The sequence below is a fragment of the Salvelinus fontinalis genome, chromosome 18, assembly GCF_029448725.1.
Source record: "Salvelinus fontinalis isolate EN_2023a chromosome 18, ASM2944872v1, whole genome shotgun sequence".
NCBI lineage: Eukaryota > Metazoa > Chordata > Actinopteri > Salmoniformes > Salmonidae > Salvelinus > Salvelinus fontinalis.
The window spans coordinates 12,054,389-12,069,415 of NC_074682.1; the positions used below are offsets into that span (position 1 = coordinate 12,054,389).

General features: G+C 44.1%; 1 protein-coding gene across 1 annotated transcript in view; it reads left to right on the forward strand.

Moving 5' to 3' along the window:
* Positions 1-10,590: 10,590 nt before the first annotated feature.
* mmel1 (membrane metallo-endopeptidase-like 1) overlaps positions 10,591-15,027 on the forward strand; it is a 43,413-nt gene continuing 38,976 nt past the window's right edge. Inside the window, exon 1 of the mRNA XM_055868199.1 lies at positions 10,591-10,678. The gene's annotated coding sequence lies outside the window, so the exon portion shown is untranslated. The remainder of the gene's footprint in view (positions 10,679-15,027) is intronic.

A 15,027-nucleotide genomic window follows, 5' to 3' on the forward strand; every position in this document is an offset into this window, starting at 1 on the left:
CAAACACACCAATACAGTCGTGAAGAGGGCACGACAATGCCTTTTCCCCTTCAGGAGGCTGTACAGATTTGGCATGGGCCCTCAGATTTTCAAAAAGTTAAACAGCTGCATCATTGACAGCATTTTGACTGGCTGCATCCCCTCTTGGTATGGAAAATGCTTGGAATCCAACCGCAAGTCGTTCCAGAGGATAGGGCGTACGGCCCAATACATCACCTGGGCCTAGCTCCCTGCCATCCAGGACCTCCATACCAGGCAGTGTCAGAGGAATGCCCTAAAAAGTGTCAAAGACTCCAGCTACCCAAGTCATAGACTGTTATCTCTGCTACAGCACCAAGTCTGGAACCAAAAGGATCCTGAACAGCTCTTACCCCCAAGCCATTAGACTGCTGAACAGTTAATCAAATGGCTACCCAGACTACTTGGAATGACCCCCTTTTTATTTTCACTAACTCTATGCACACTCAACCACACATACACTCCAACACACACACACACACACACACACACACACACACACACACACACACACACACACACACACTTTCACATACACTGCTGCCACTCTGCTTATTATCTGTCCTGATTGCCTAGTCACTTTTACCCCTACCTAAATGTACATATTACCTCAATCACCTCAACTACCTCGTACCCCAGCACATTGGTACTCCCTGTACATAACCTTTTATTTTTTTCTCCTACTTATTATCTTTGCATTGTTGGGAAAGGGCTCATAAGTAAGCATTTCACAGTAAAGAGTTTTCAGTGCATGTGACAATTTTTTTATTTATTTGAGGTTGACCTTGGGACAGGGACTCTCGTCATATCTCAATGTCCCCCTGAGGACGAATGACTGCATAATAGTACAGAAAACCGAACTTAATCTTATAATTGCTCTGACACATCATACACTGATTAATAAAAAAGCAATTACACCATTGATATTGCAATAGAACACTCAAGCACTCTTCTTTTTATTCATCAGCTGACCCCCTGGATTCTGTTTAAAGGTATAGTTATAGCAGTTTTCTCCACTCGAATACAAAAGACACACAGACACAGAAATGCTTGCAGAGCACAGGCAAATACAAAAAAAGATATACACACGCACATACACACGCACGCACACACACACACGCACGCACGCACGCACGCACGCACACACACACACACACACACACAAGCAAGCACAGTCACACTTAGCCAAACATTATCCTTGCTATTCAATGAACCCTCATGAGGACAATTCTCGGTATTCACAAATTGCTGGTGATAAAGTAGTTATGGGTTTCTCCTCAGTGAGAGAGGCATTAAAGACTGCTCAGTGCTCAGATATGTTGTCTTTCCTTTTATACAAGCTATCAGGCAACAGGCAATGCATGCTAATGTAAAACAACCCATACAGATACTCAATAATTAAGTAAATCATAACCAGGTGTAACGGCTTTCTTCCTGGGATGAAGGAAAGGACCAAAACGCAGTGCAGCTAGTGCTCAACATGTTTAATAAAGAATAATAACGTGAACACTACAAGCTACAAAACAATAAATGTGAAAACCGAAAACAGTCCTATCTGGTGCAGAACACAAAGACAGAAAACAATCACCCACAAACCAACAGTGCAAAAGGCTACCTTAATATGGTTCCCAATCAGAGACAACGTAAAACACCTGCCTCTGATTGAGAACCATATCAGGCCAATTAGACAAACCTAAACAACGAAACACATAAAATAGACTACACCCACCCAGCACACGTCCTGACCAACTAAACAAAGACTAAACAAAGGAAATAAGGTCAGGAACGTGACACCAGGAGAGAGCTGTTGAGAAAGCCTGGAGAGACCAAGATGAGGAGGAGAAATCATATCAGTTACTAGTGGGCCTGGAGAGATGTCTTGAGCAGGACCTGTTACAAGGGTATATCTTGACTAAAACTTGCTGATAACTACTTTATTGAGGAAAAAGGTACTTACTATGATGTGATATGCAGTTGTCTCACCTAGCTATCTTAAGATGAATGTACTAACTGTAAGTGGCTCTGGATAAGAGATTCTGCTAAATAACTAAAATGCAAATGTTAATGTAATGTCACGTCCGTTGTAAGGAGGAGACCAAGGCGCAGCGTGGTAAGCGTACATTCTTCTTTATTATAAGAATGAACACTGAACAAACGAACAAAATAACAAAATGAACCGTGAAGCTATACAAACGAGTGCTGACAGGCAACTACACATAGACAAGAAACCACGAACACCAAAAGGAAAATGTCTACCTAAATATGATCCCCAATTGGAGACAACGATAAACAGCTGCTTCTGATTGGGAACCATATCAGGCCACCATAGACGTCCAAATACCTAGACCTACAAAACCCTAGACTTACAAAAAACCCTAGACAATGCAAAAACTAACATACCCACCCTAGTCACACCCTGACCTAACCAAAATATAAAGAAAACAGAGATATCTCAGGTCAGGACGTGACATGTAATGTGAGTTGACAAATCTGCAGAGCCCTGTGTCTTGGGGTCTAACCTTAAGAAGTTCTGGGAAACGGTTAAAGACCTTGAAAATAAACCCTCCTCCTCACAGCTGCCCATGTCCCTTAAAGTTGATGATGTGGTTGTTACTGACAAGAAGCACATGGCTGAGCTCTTTAATCACCACTTCATTAAGTCAGGATTCCTATTGGACTCAGCCATGCCTCCTTGCCTGTCCAACATTTCCTCATCTCCCACCCCTTCTAATGCAACTATCCCCGATGCCTCTCCCTTTTTCACCTGCTCCACAACACAGTTTCTCCCTGCAGGCAATCACAGAGTCCGAGGTGCTAAAGGAGCTCCTGTCACTTTGGCAACAAGGATCAGGAGACAGACGCAGGAATGCGTAATAGGGTTTTTTATTTAGCCCAAATTACGGCGTGCCGTGTAAAGGCACGGGGACGAAGACCAAACAAACACGTAACAAAAACACAGGGTTGAAACCCAAACAAAAGAGTGAGGAGTACCACAAATAAATAACACTAGCGCACAATGATTATCACACGGGACGAGACCCGTAATCATCTGCGCAATCAACAAGGACACGAAAACCCAAAACACACAGCACGGGTATTCACACGCACCAACGGACATTGAAACAATAACCGACCCGACCATGGCACATATATACAAATGCAATCAGTGGGAATAGGGGCCAGGTGTGCACAATGAAAGTTCCAGAGGGATCCGTGTCAGTCCCCCCCCCCCCCCACCCCCCCCACTGACGAGACCCCCATTTCCAAATCAGGAATAACCTTTTGTATCAGGTGTCGCGCCAACAGGGGGAACTTCGAGAGGTACTGTTACTGCCCCGACGGTATGTTGGAACCGTTCTTCAGCTGGGAACTGGAACCAGCTACTACCCCACCTTATGCTCTCGGTCTGAGAAGTGCCCAGTCATCCACCGGGTTTTCTCCTTTCAAACTCCTCTACGGGAGGAGGCCATGCGTACTACTGGACCTCACCACGGAGGTGTGGGAAGCCCAACCAACCCCCTTACGCAGCGTGGTAGAACACATGGCGACTATGAGGGAGCGGATGACAGCCATATGGCCAGTGGTAAGGGAACATATCGAGAAGGCCCAACGCATCCAAACCCAGGTCTATAATCGGGAAACCCAGCTCTGAGAAATCCAGGTGGGAGACAAGGTGCTGGTCTTAATCCCCACGGCAGAAAGTAAGTTCCTGGCAACATGGCATGGGCCGTACGAGGTGCTAGAGAAGTTGGGACCCATCAGATTTACCATGTGAACCTATTGAAGAGGTGGCATGAGAGGACAGCCTTGGCCGTGTTATGGTCGGGACCCAGGATGCCAATGGTACCAGTGGTGGTCCTGAGCAATGAGGACCTTGACATGGCCCAGAAGCAAACGCTCTGGGAGCTTGTCAATCGGAACACTGGGGTGTTCTCCAAGAAGCCAGGCCACACGACCCTCATTGAACACCATGTCCACACCCGGCCCAGGGAAACGGTACAAAAGAGGCCATATCAGATCCCCGAGTTCCGAAGGAAGGCTGTGAAACAGGAAGTGGAGGCTATGCTGAGGATGGGCGTCATCGAAGAGTCCCACAGCGCCTGGTGTAGCCCCATCGTGTTGGTGCCCAAACCGGACGGTAGCCTGCGCTTCTGTAATGACTTCTGTGGTGTGAACGACATCAGCTTGTTCGACACCTACCCCATGCCGAGGATGGACAAGCTCATCAATCAATTGGGAAAGGCCCGGTACATCAGCACCCTCAACCTGACCAAAGGATATTGGCAGGTATCGTTGGCAGCCTTCTCCCGGGAGAAGACACCAGACGGCTATTATAAGTACCGGGTGCTCCCATCCGGTCTCCACGGAGCCCGCCCACGTTCCGGCACCTGACGGACCGAGTCCTCTGATCCCATCAACAGTACGCAGCGGCCTATGTGGATGATATCATCATCCACAGCCAAGGTTGGGAAGAACATCTGACACGCCTCAAGGCGGTGTTGGACAAGCTCAGGCAAGCCGGGTTGACAGCGAACCCCAAGAAATGCAAGTTAGTGTAGGAGGAGCTGGAGTATTTGTTCGGATGGGGGAACGGAAAGAGAGGAAGGCCCATACGGTATGTGACTGGCCCGTTCCACGCACCAAGACACAGGTCAAGTCCTTCCTGGAACTGGCAGGAACTACAGCCGGTTTATCCCCAACGTTGCGGCTATAACCTCCCCCTTTACCGATCTAACCAGGGCTCGCCTCCCGAAAACAGTGAAATGGTCAGGTAAGACCGAAGCGGCATTCAGGTGACTGAAGGAAGCACTGTGCTCCCATTTGATTCTCATAACACCCAATTTCCAGGTACCGATGTTGGTCCAGACGGACGCATGTGACACGGTACTAGAGACGTCCTGTCCCAGGTACATGATGGGGAGCACCACAGCATGTACATAAGACGAATGCTGATACCCAGAGAAAAGAAAACTCGATTGTCGAGAAAGAGTGTCTAGCGGTGAAGTGGGCGCTAAACACTTTCAAGTATTTCCTATTGGGCTCCCACTTCACCCTGGTCACAGACCATGCTCCCCTGGCCATCCAGACCAGGGACACAAACAGTCAGGTCACCAGGTGGTTCTTCAAAGCTTATCTTTTTCTGTTGTGCACAGGTCAGGGGTGAAGCATGGGAACACGGATGCCCTATCGAGAAGGGAGACATACGTCACACTGACGACAGCCCCCAGGTTAGCCACCAGGGGGAGACTCGTCAAGGCCTGGTGACAGACGGATGTGCCAGGTCTCGCCGGGCTCTCCGGCCAGGACTAATTGGGGCTTATTGTGGTTGGTGAGTAATCAAGGGGCTGAATGCTCACCAGCTGGACGAGTCTCATAAAGCTACTAGAAGGGCAGCACACGGGAGTGGGGACTGGAGAAGAGAGTTTACTCCTGTATAGTCGTGCTCAGTACCAGAGATAACGGAGGGAGCTCGGTTTTGTTCCCAACAGGATACAGCAAGACCCCGAAGCCCAGAAGACAGTATCCCGGAGGAGACCTGCTGAAGGAGGCCTATTATTTCCTCTTTGTTTATTAATTATATAAACACCCTTGAAACCAAGCTAATACAATTCTGTCCATGTTCGATCTGTGTAAATGTCTTGACCAAACCCCCAGGTCTGCCACAGTAGGCTTATGAAATATTTGTTCCAGCAAGAAACAAAACAATTCCAGGAAATGAAAAGGAATATTCAATAAAAAAATACATGCATTTCTGTTACCATGTTATTATAATAGGAAGAGAACATGATGAAAATAACAGTTATAATACATGTGCAGATTGGAGGACATTTTATTAAATATAATAAAAAATGAATCATTTTAATTTGTTATATTAAAGAGGCACATAAATGTCCAGTATGTCTTGGTAAAAACAACAACTGTAGTTAATACTATCACCCAGGTGACCCTATATTTCCTTTTTCCCCACAGAGAACTGTCTGCATTTGAGAATTGAGAATTCTGGTGCAGCAGGCTTTTAGCAAACTCATGCAAAAGCACGAGTTGAGTTCATTCCTAATAGCCTAATTAAAAAGCTTTCAAAGCTAGTTTTTCAAAGCTTCTAATCATTGAGACAGGGAAGTATTAACTTATGGCCTGAGCGAGCACAAACATACACTGCCTTATACACTTTACAGAGCAAATAAATCTATAATGATTGAATGTGAGCTCCTGCCCTTGAACACAATTAGACAAGCTTTTGCCAAGCGCTGGGGGCAGTCTCTGCTCCATATACAGGTGGACAGAGAACATCAGACAATCAGCCATATAAGGAATAATAAGCATGACAAGCCATGTCTGGTAAACCCTAAAACAACTACCAATATATGATATAGTACATATCAAGAAGCTGCAAGTTGGCTACTGAAAAACAAAGGCCACAACTCCATGAACACTGCGATTCAATGAACTATTCAAATGTGTTGTGGGAGTGCCAAACAGCCAGACATTATACCTGGAACTACTGTCCATCACCAGCTGTCAATGGTCCTCCCTATTAAATTAGCAGTGACACAAATGTACACTGTATTGTTTAACTGAGTTACTGTATGTACTTATGAAGTCAGGAAATGGGGATGCTTCCACGGGGGACAACTCCTGCAACTCCTGGCCCATTCTTTCCCCCTTAACCTGAAACCAAGAGCGTTAACAAAATCTCAGCGAAAAGAAACCAACATCTTCCAATACATTCCCGAATGCACACAGAGCATATTATCATCCATCCGAGAGTTTGAGTTTATTTATTCATGTAGCTGTCAATGGTTATGTTGAATGATTTCTGAGTTATAGGAACACATTCCCTCCAACTAAATGATTCCAGAGTTATGAGCTCATTTGCAAGTCTTGATTTCCCAGGCTCTGGGCCTGACAATGGAATATTTGGCACAAGGACCCATTTCTAATGGAATGGAATGGAAATATTAGTGAGATCCCATATATTTAGTTCCTCTGGCCTGTCTGTTGCATCAGAGGTGTCATGCCCATAGGGAGAAGAGGGGCACGTGTCCGCTCAGATTTGTCCTGTCCTATTTTGTTGTTGTTTCTTTGTAACACTACTAGCCACCTAGCAATTTTATAAAGTTGGTTTTAGCTAGCCCAGATAGGTTCCCAATCTCCCAACCTCATAGCTAGCGACCAATAAGCCATTTCAGGATATCAATCAAGTTAGAGTAGCTAGCTTGTCTATCTTAGCTGGCATGCTGGCAAGTTTGGTAGCCTTTAGAAAAGCAAGCAATTACTAAATGTACTGAATACGACAAATATTCCTTTCACTCTTTGACCCAGATTTCAGCAGAGATGCAGAGAAGCATATTTAGTTTCTTGAAAAATTACCATCAGTCACAAGGATACAGACAGCTCAAGAGGTATGCTTAAGAAATGCAGAAAAATAAACATATTTTTAAAAAGAATTAAGCAGAACAACGTGTTGCATATTCCCCCAACCATATGCAGTCTGTATTTCCTTGATTGCCAAAGTACGTATGAAAAATCTATTTTGGCCTTTCATCTGGTAATGAACCTCCAGTACGTGTTCTAGTTTGCATGATAAAGATTGTCCACTGCTAAATGTATACACTGTTCTCAACATGATCTGCATTCAGAACTTGTTTTATCAGCAACTCCAAACCGTCATGGACAGCTAGCTGGACAGAGAAAAGTATGTTCCCACTCTCTATCTAATATCAGTTCATTATTGTGGTTTAATCATCCTGATAATAAGCCTGGGCGCCATGCCATTTCAATCTGACACCAGGGCAGGGTCATGTCTCAGCATACAGCGGGACCAGGCAGCAGCTAACTAACTTCCCCCAAGCAGCAGTGCCCTTCCTTGGGCTGGAGATCATTGTTTTAAACTGCTCATATGGCCTGGGACACTAAAGAGTCAATATTACATTCCATACACTCCCTCCACAGATTCCTGTAAGCCCATGCTTTTCTCCAGTTGCTCTCCCAGCCAGCTTCCCCTCTCTCAGAGTCCCTTTGTCCTTTTCACTGATTCACTCAGCAGCTGGGCGGGATCCTTCAATAGAAACTTCTGTAAGAAAATGAAACATTTATGAAACTGATGCCTACTGTGATCCTCCTCTACCCTCCTCTGCCTCTCTCTCGCCACTCTCTCTCCCTCCATCCCAAAAGTCTTCTTCTCCTCATGATTTCTTATTATCACTGTCACCATCTCACTGACAGCCTTCTACCATCTCTACCTCTACCCCTCCTCTCCCTTCAACTCTCTCTTACGTCACGTACAAAATAAATACGTAAAGTTGAAGATTTACATATGAAAATCACTTTTTCACATGTGAAATAGCTGTTTCACATGTTGAGCTTAAATTTCACACCTTTTTATTTTATTTATTTTTATTTTACCAGGTAAGTTGACTGAGAACACGTTCTCATTTGCAGCAACGACCTGGGGAATAGTTACAGGGGAGAGGAGGGGGATGAATGAGCCAATTGTAAACTGGGGATTATTAGGTGACCATGATGGTTTGAGGGCCAGATTGGGAATTTAGCCAGGACACCGGGGTTAACACCCCTACTCTTACGATAAGTGCCATGGGATCTTTAATGACCTCAGAGAGTCAGGACACCCGTTTTAACGTCCCATCCGAAAGACGGCACCCTACACAGGGCAGTGTCCCCAATCACTGCCCTGGGGCATTGGGATATTTTTTTTTAGACCAAAGGAAAGAGTGCCTCCTACTGGCCCTCCAACACCACTTCCAGCAGCATCTGGTCTCCCATCCAGGGACTGACCAGTACCAACCCTGCTTAGCTTCAGAAGCAAGCCAGTAGTGGTATGCAGGGTGGTATGCTGCTGGCTCCTGAAACCATATTTTCACATGTAACAATTTAGAGTTCACATTATAACACCACCTTTTTACATTTGTGGAGAATACAGATGCCGTATCTTAATTTGATCATCCTATTGTTGCAGGAATTTTCCTGCACAGCAAGAAACGCAAACTTGTATTCGAGATTGTATTCAAGGACTAAAAAAGCTTCTATACCTTGTCATTTCCATTAAAAAAATTAAGATTTGTTTTCCCTATTGAAATTTTTATTAGCCCCTATAAAATATGTCCATTAATTATAATCCACATTTGTCATTTTACATGTAAAATAAAAATGAAAATCTCACTTTTACATGTGGAATTGCAAGTTAAAAACAAACTTAATTTCGTTGAATTTTTTTACTATGTATTTTTCCATCTATGAATCTGTTATTCTTAAAATAATTAGAAACCTCTTTCCCCTGGCTTTAACTATAGAAGGTTTTAATGGATTACGCTCAAATGGCGACATACACTGAGTGAACAAAACATTAAGAACACCTGCTCTTTCCATGGCATAGACTGACCAGGTGAATCCAGGTGAAAGCTACGATCCCTTATTGATGTCACTTGTTAAATCCACTTCAATCTGTGTAGATGAAGGGGTGGAGACAGGTTAAAGAAGGATTTTTAAGCCTTGAGATAATTTGAGACATGGATTGTGAATGGGCAATACAAAAGATGCATGTGCCTTTGAATGGGGTATGGTAGTAGGTGCCAGGTGCACCAACTTGTGTCAAGAACTGCAATGCTGCTAGGTTTTTCACGCTCAATAGTTTCCTGTGTGTATCAAGAATGGTCCACCACCCAAAGGACATCCAGCCAACTTGACACAACTTTGGGAAGCATTGGAGTCAACATGGGCCAGCATCCCAATGGAACGCTGTCATCACTTTGTACAGTCTATGCCCTGATTAATTGAGGCTGTTCTGAGGGCAACTCACATATCAGGAAGGTGTTCCTAATGTTTGGTGTATTCCGTGTAGTTCTGCTGTATGAAGGTCACTGCCTGTTAGAGGGGCAATCCTTAGTTTTTACATACATTTTTGGACTTAAATTAATGATACGTACCCATTGATTCTTGAAGAATATAACATAAATGCCTCATGAGTTTAGTTCAACTTGTCGTCGCCCATCAGAACCCCAAATATAAGCTTCTTTTACCCCATTATTTGTAAGCAAAGTACATTTAAACAACCACTGTTTAGCCTAAAAACCTTGTTAAAACGGTTAGTTTGATATCATCGATGGTCAGCCCTTGCATCCATAGCGCAGTCTATGGATTTGAGAGTGGTTGCATTCCTCCAGCCCCATCCCTCAGCTTTTTACGGAAACTTTAAACACTTTCAATAGAGTAATAGTGTTATTATATGGTGCAATCCTCTGTTGAGTGAGTTAATTTTGTGCTATTAATATCAAGCAAAGCTTCTGAAGTCGAGAACAAAATTCTTACTATTGCAAAAAAAAAAATCTGATATTGAAAGCAAAACATAAACACAAAAGTAAAACAAAATACTGCAAGGAAATTATTTATTTTATTTTAATAATGTGTTTTTGTAAGGGATGCTCTCTACCTCACCTCTCCCTCCCTTTTTCTCTCTCTCTCACTCTTTCTCTCTCTCACTCACTCCCTGAGCTGCAAACTGGACCAGATAGTATCTCTCAAGCATCCAGCGCCACAGTGTCATTTCTTCACACACCAGCTCTGGGTGACAGCTCAGTAGGGGTGTTTGGGAAAACAGCTTGCTGTGAAAGACGTCTCAGGGAGTTCTACCGTCTAGATACAGGTAAGGGGCACTGCCTCACAGGCACTCCCTTGCTACATACCTTTGCACACATTTAACCACGACAGGTACATAAACAGATATACATTTATAGCTGCTATAGTTTCAAGTTTTCATAGGATTTAAACTCATTTGTATGATCTTTGCTGTTCATTTTATTTCATGTAAAAATGTATACTAATTTTGCTACCAGTCAGATAACACTTTTCTATCTATCTATCTGTTCTACATGAATACTGTATCATGCATGCTGCCTACTTTATGGATTGTTTTGAGCATGAACACTACATGTGTGCATCCTACAAATACCCCCAAAGCCAACTGAAATGTCTTAACAAACTAGACAACAATAACAAAAAAAAAGAAAGAATCTTTGTCACTATACAGATACACTTTATATACAAAGGTATATGAACACCCCTTAAAATTAGTTGATTTGGCTATTTCAGCCACACCCGTTGCTGACAGGTGTATAAAATCGAGCATGCCGCCATGCAATCTCCATAGACAAACATTGACAGTAGAATGGCCTTACTGAAGAGCTCAGTGACTTTCAAAGTGGCACCGTCATAGGATGCCACCTTTCCAACAAGTCAGTTCATCAAATTTCACAGCTCACAGTGCTGAAGCGCGTAGCGCGTAAAAATTGTCTGTCCTCGGTTGCGACACTCACTACCGAGTTCCAAACTGCCTCTGGAAGCAACGGCAGCACAAGAACTGTTTGTCGGGAGCTTCATGAAATGGGTTCCATGGTCGAACAGAAGACACACAAGCCTAAGATCACGATGCGCAATGCCAAGCGTTGGCTGGAGTGGTGTAAAGCTCGCTGCCATTGGACACTTGAGCAGTGGAAATGCGTTTTCTGGAGTGTTGAATCACGCTTCACCATCTTGCAGTCTGACGGACGAATCTTGGTTTGGCGGATGACAGGAGAACACTACCTGCCCCAATGCATAGTGCCAACTGTAACGTTTGGTGTAGGAGGAATAATGGTCTGGGGCTGTTTTTCATGGTTCGGGCTAGGCCCTTTAGTTCCACTGAAGGGAAATCTTAACACTATAGCATACAATGACATTCTAGACGATTCTGTGCTTCCAACTTTGTGGCAACAGTTTGGGGAAGGCCCTTTCCTCTTTCAGGAGGAACGCCGACTGCGAGCCAGGCCTAATCGCCCAACATCAGTGCCCGACCTCACTAATGCTCTTGCGGCTAAATGGAAGCAAGTCCCTGCAGCAATGTCTAACATCTAGTAGAAAGCCTTTCCAGAAGAGTGGAGGTTGTTATAGCAGCAAAGGGGGGACCAACTCCATATAAATGACCATGATTTTGGAATGAGATGTTCCACGAGCAGGAGTCCACATGTTTTTGGAGATGTAGTGTATAAACAAAACATAGGCTCAGAGTTCAGAAACATTGAGTAAGTTCATTCTGTTGACCTGACACACAGGCAGGCACTAATCCCTGGCACCGAGTTGAGAAGGTTAGAGACGTGGCTGTGGTACCAGTCACCAAACATGTAATCCCAACTAACGAGAAAAGGTGCTTAGAGCAAAGAAAGTCTAAATCCATGACATTTTCCACCCAAAGGTTTCGTTTTGATGTCTAGTTATACACCATAACATTGCATCATTGTTCTAATTCACAAATACACTTTTAAAGGTTACTAAATCTCATCTATTCCCCCAAGACATTTGAGGGTATAACCTATACTGAACAAAAATATAAACGCAACATGTAAAGTGTTGGTCCCATGTTTCATGAGCTGAAATAAAAGATCCCTTAAATGTTCCATATGCACAAAAAGCTTATTTCTCTCCACTTTTGTGTACAGATTTCTTTCTATTCCTGTTAGTGAGCATTTCTCCTTTGCCAAGATAACCCATCCACCTGACAGGTGTGGCATATCAAGAAGCTGATTAAACAGCATGATCGTTACAAATCAAATTAAACTTTATTTGTCACATGCGCCGAATACAACAAGTGTAGACCTTACAGTGAAATGCTTACTTACAAGCCCTTAACCAACAATGCAGTTCAAGAAGAGTTAAGAAAATATTTACCAAGTAGACTAAAATAAAAAGTAACACAATAATAATAACAATAACGAGGCTACATACAGGGGGCACGGGTACCAAGTCAGTGTGCGGGGGTACAGGCTAGTTGAGGTAATTTGTACATGTAGGTGGGGGTGAAGTGACTATGCATAGATAATAACAGTGAGTAGCAGCAGTGTACAAAAGGGAGGGCGGGGTCAATGTAAATTGTCCCGTGGCAATTATATTAATTGTTCAGCAGTCTTATCGCTTGGGGATAGAAGCTGTTGAGGAGCCGTTTGGTCCTAGACTTGGCGCTCCGGTACCACTTGCCGTGCGGTAACAGAGCGAATAGTCCATAACTTGGGTGACTGCAGTCTCAGACAATTTTATGGTCTTTCCTCTGACACTGCCTATTATATAGGTCCTGGATGGCAGGAAGCTTGGCCCCAGTGATGTACTGGGCCGTTCGCACTACCCTCTGTAGTGCCTTACGGTCAGATGCCGAGCAGTTGCAATACCAGGCGGTGATGCAACCGGTCAGGATGCTCTCGATGGTGCAGCTGTAGAACCTTTTGAGGATCTGGGGACCTATGCCAAATCTTTTCAGTCTCCTGAGGGGGAAAAGGTTTTGTCGTGCCCTCTTCACAACTGTCTTGGTATGTTTGGACCGTGATAGTTCGTTGGTGATGTGGACACCAAGGAACTTGAAACTCTCGACCCGCTCCACTGCAGCCCGTCGATGTTAATGGGGGCCTGTTCGGCCCACCTTTTCCTGTAGTCCACGATCAGCTCCTTTGTCTTGCTCACCTTGAGGGAGAGGTTGTTGTCCTGGCACAGGCCGTCTCATCGTTGTCGGTGATCAGGCATACCACTGTTGTGTCGTCAGCAAACTTAATGATGGTGTTGGAGTTGGTGTTGGAGTTATCCTAGCCCCATTGGAGTGGGGCTAGGATATCCGGGAGGATGCTGTTGATGTGAGCCATGACCAGCCTTTCAATGTACCGACGTGAGTGCCACGGGGCGGTAATCATTTAGGCAGGTTACCTTTGCTTCCTTGGGCACAGGGACTATGGTGGTCTGCTTGAAACACGTAGGTATTACAGACTCGGTCATGGAGAGGTTGAAAATGTCAGTGAAGACACTTGATAGTTGGTCTGCGCATGCTTTAAGTACACAGGTGCATCTTGTGCTGGGGACAATAAAAGGCCACTATAAAATGTGTAGTTTTGTCACACAACACAATGCCACAGATGTCTAAAGTTTTGAGGGGGTGTGCAATTGGAATGCCCACCAGAGCTGTTGCCAGAGAATTTAATGTTAATTTCTCTACCATAAGCTGCCTCCCATGTTGTTTTCGAGAATTTGACAGTGTGTCCAGCCATCCTCACAACCGCAGAACATGTATGGCATCGTGTGGGCTAGCGATTTGCTGATCTCAAAGTTGTGAACAGAGAGCCGCATGGTGGCGGTGGGGTTATGGTATGGGCAGGCATAAGCTACGGACAACAAACACAATTGCATTTTATCAATGGCAATTTGAATGCTCAAAAATACTGCGATGAGATCTTGAGGCTCAGTGCGAGGCCCATTTTTTAAAGATATCTGTGACCAACAGATGCATATCTGTATTCCCAGTCATGTGATATCCATAAATTAGGGCCTAATAAATTTATTTAAATTGACTGATTTCCTGATATGAACTGTAACTCAGGAAAATCAATGAAATTGTTGCAGGTTGCATTTATATTTTTGTTCAGCAAATATCAACAGAATTTAATACATAAATTACCACAACCCTTAGTAAGAAAACTGAAGATGACAGTGCAGTCATATCAATATTAGATATCAAATATGCAATATCTAATTATCAAAATAAGGAATTCATTTTATAGTCTATCTGAGGGGTGAAATCAGATTTTGGCTTGGATATAGGCCTACCACAGCAACCTAGTCTTGTTGACTACAGAGATACGTAGCTCTGACATTGAGACAGACAGCTTTTGCGAATACATTCGAGATGGGCAGTAAAGACCTGCAGCTCCTCCAACCTCCAACAGCCGTGCCAGACGTGCCCATGAGTATTCATCAGGAGAAGCTAATGGGGCACAGCGACATGAACCTCTGATTTAGAGCCCTGCCTCCTGTCACGCCTAATAGAAGAGCAGCTAGCGAAAGTGTGCAACAGGCTGGTATTGGAGGAGGAACAGGTGTTGATGAGTGAAAAGACGCAAAGTGATGCTGAAAGGTATGAGTCATTGGGATTTGTTCCCCAGAAATGCTCATTTGCAATATTGTGTTCATATAAAACATTATGAT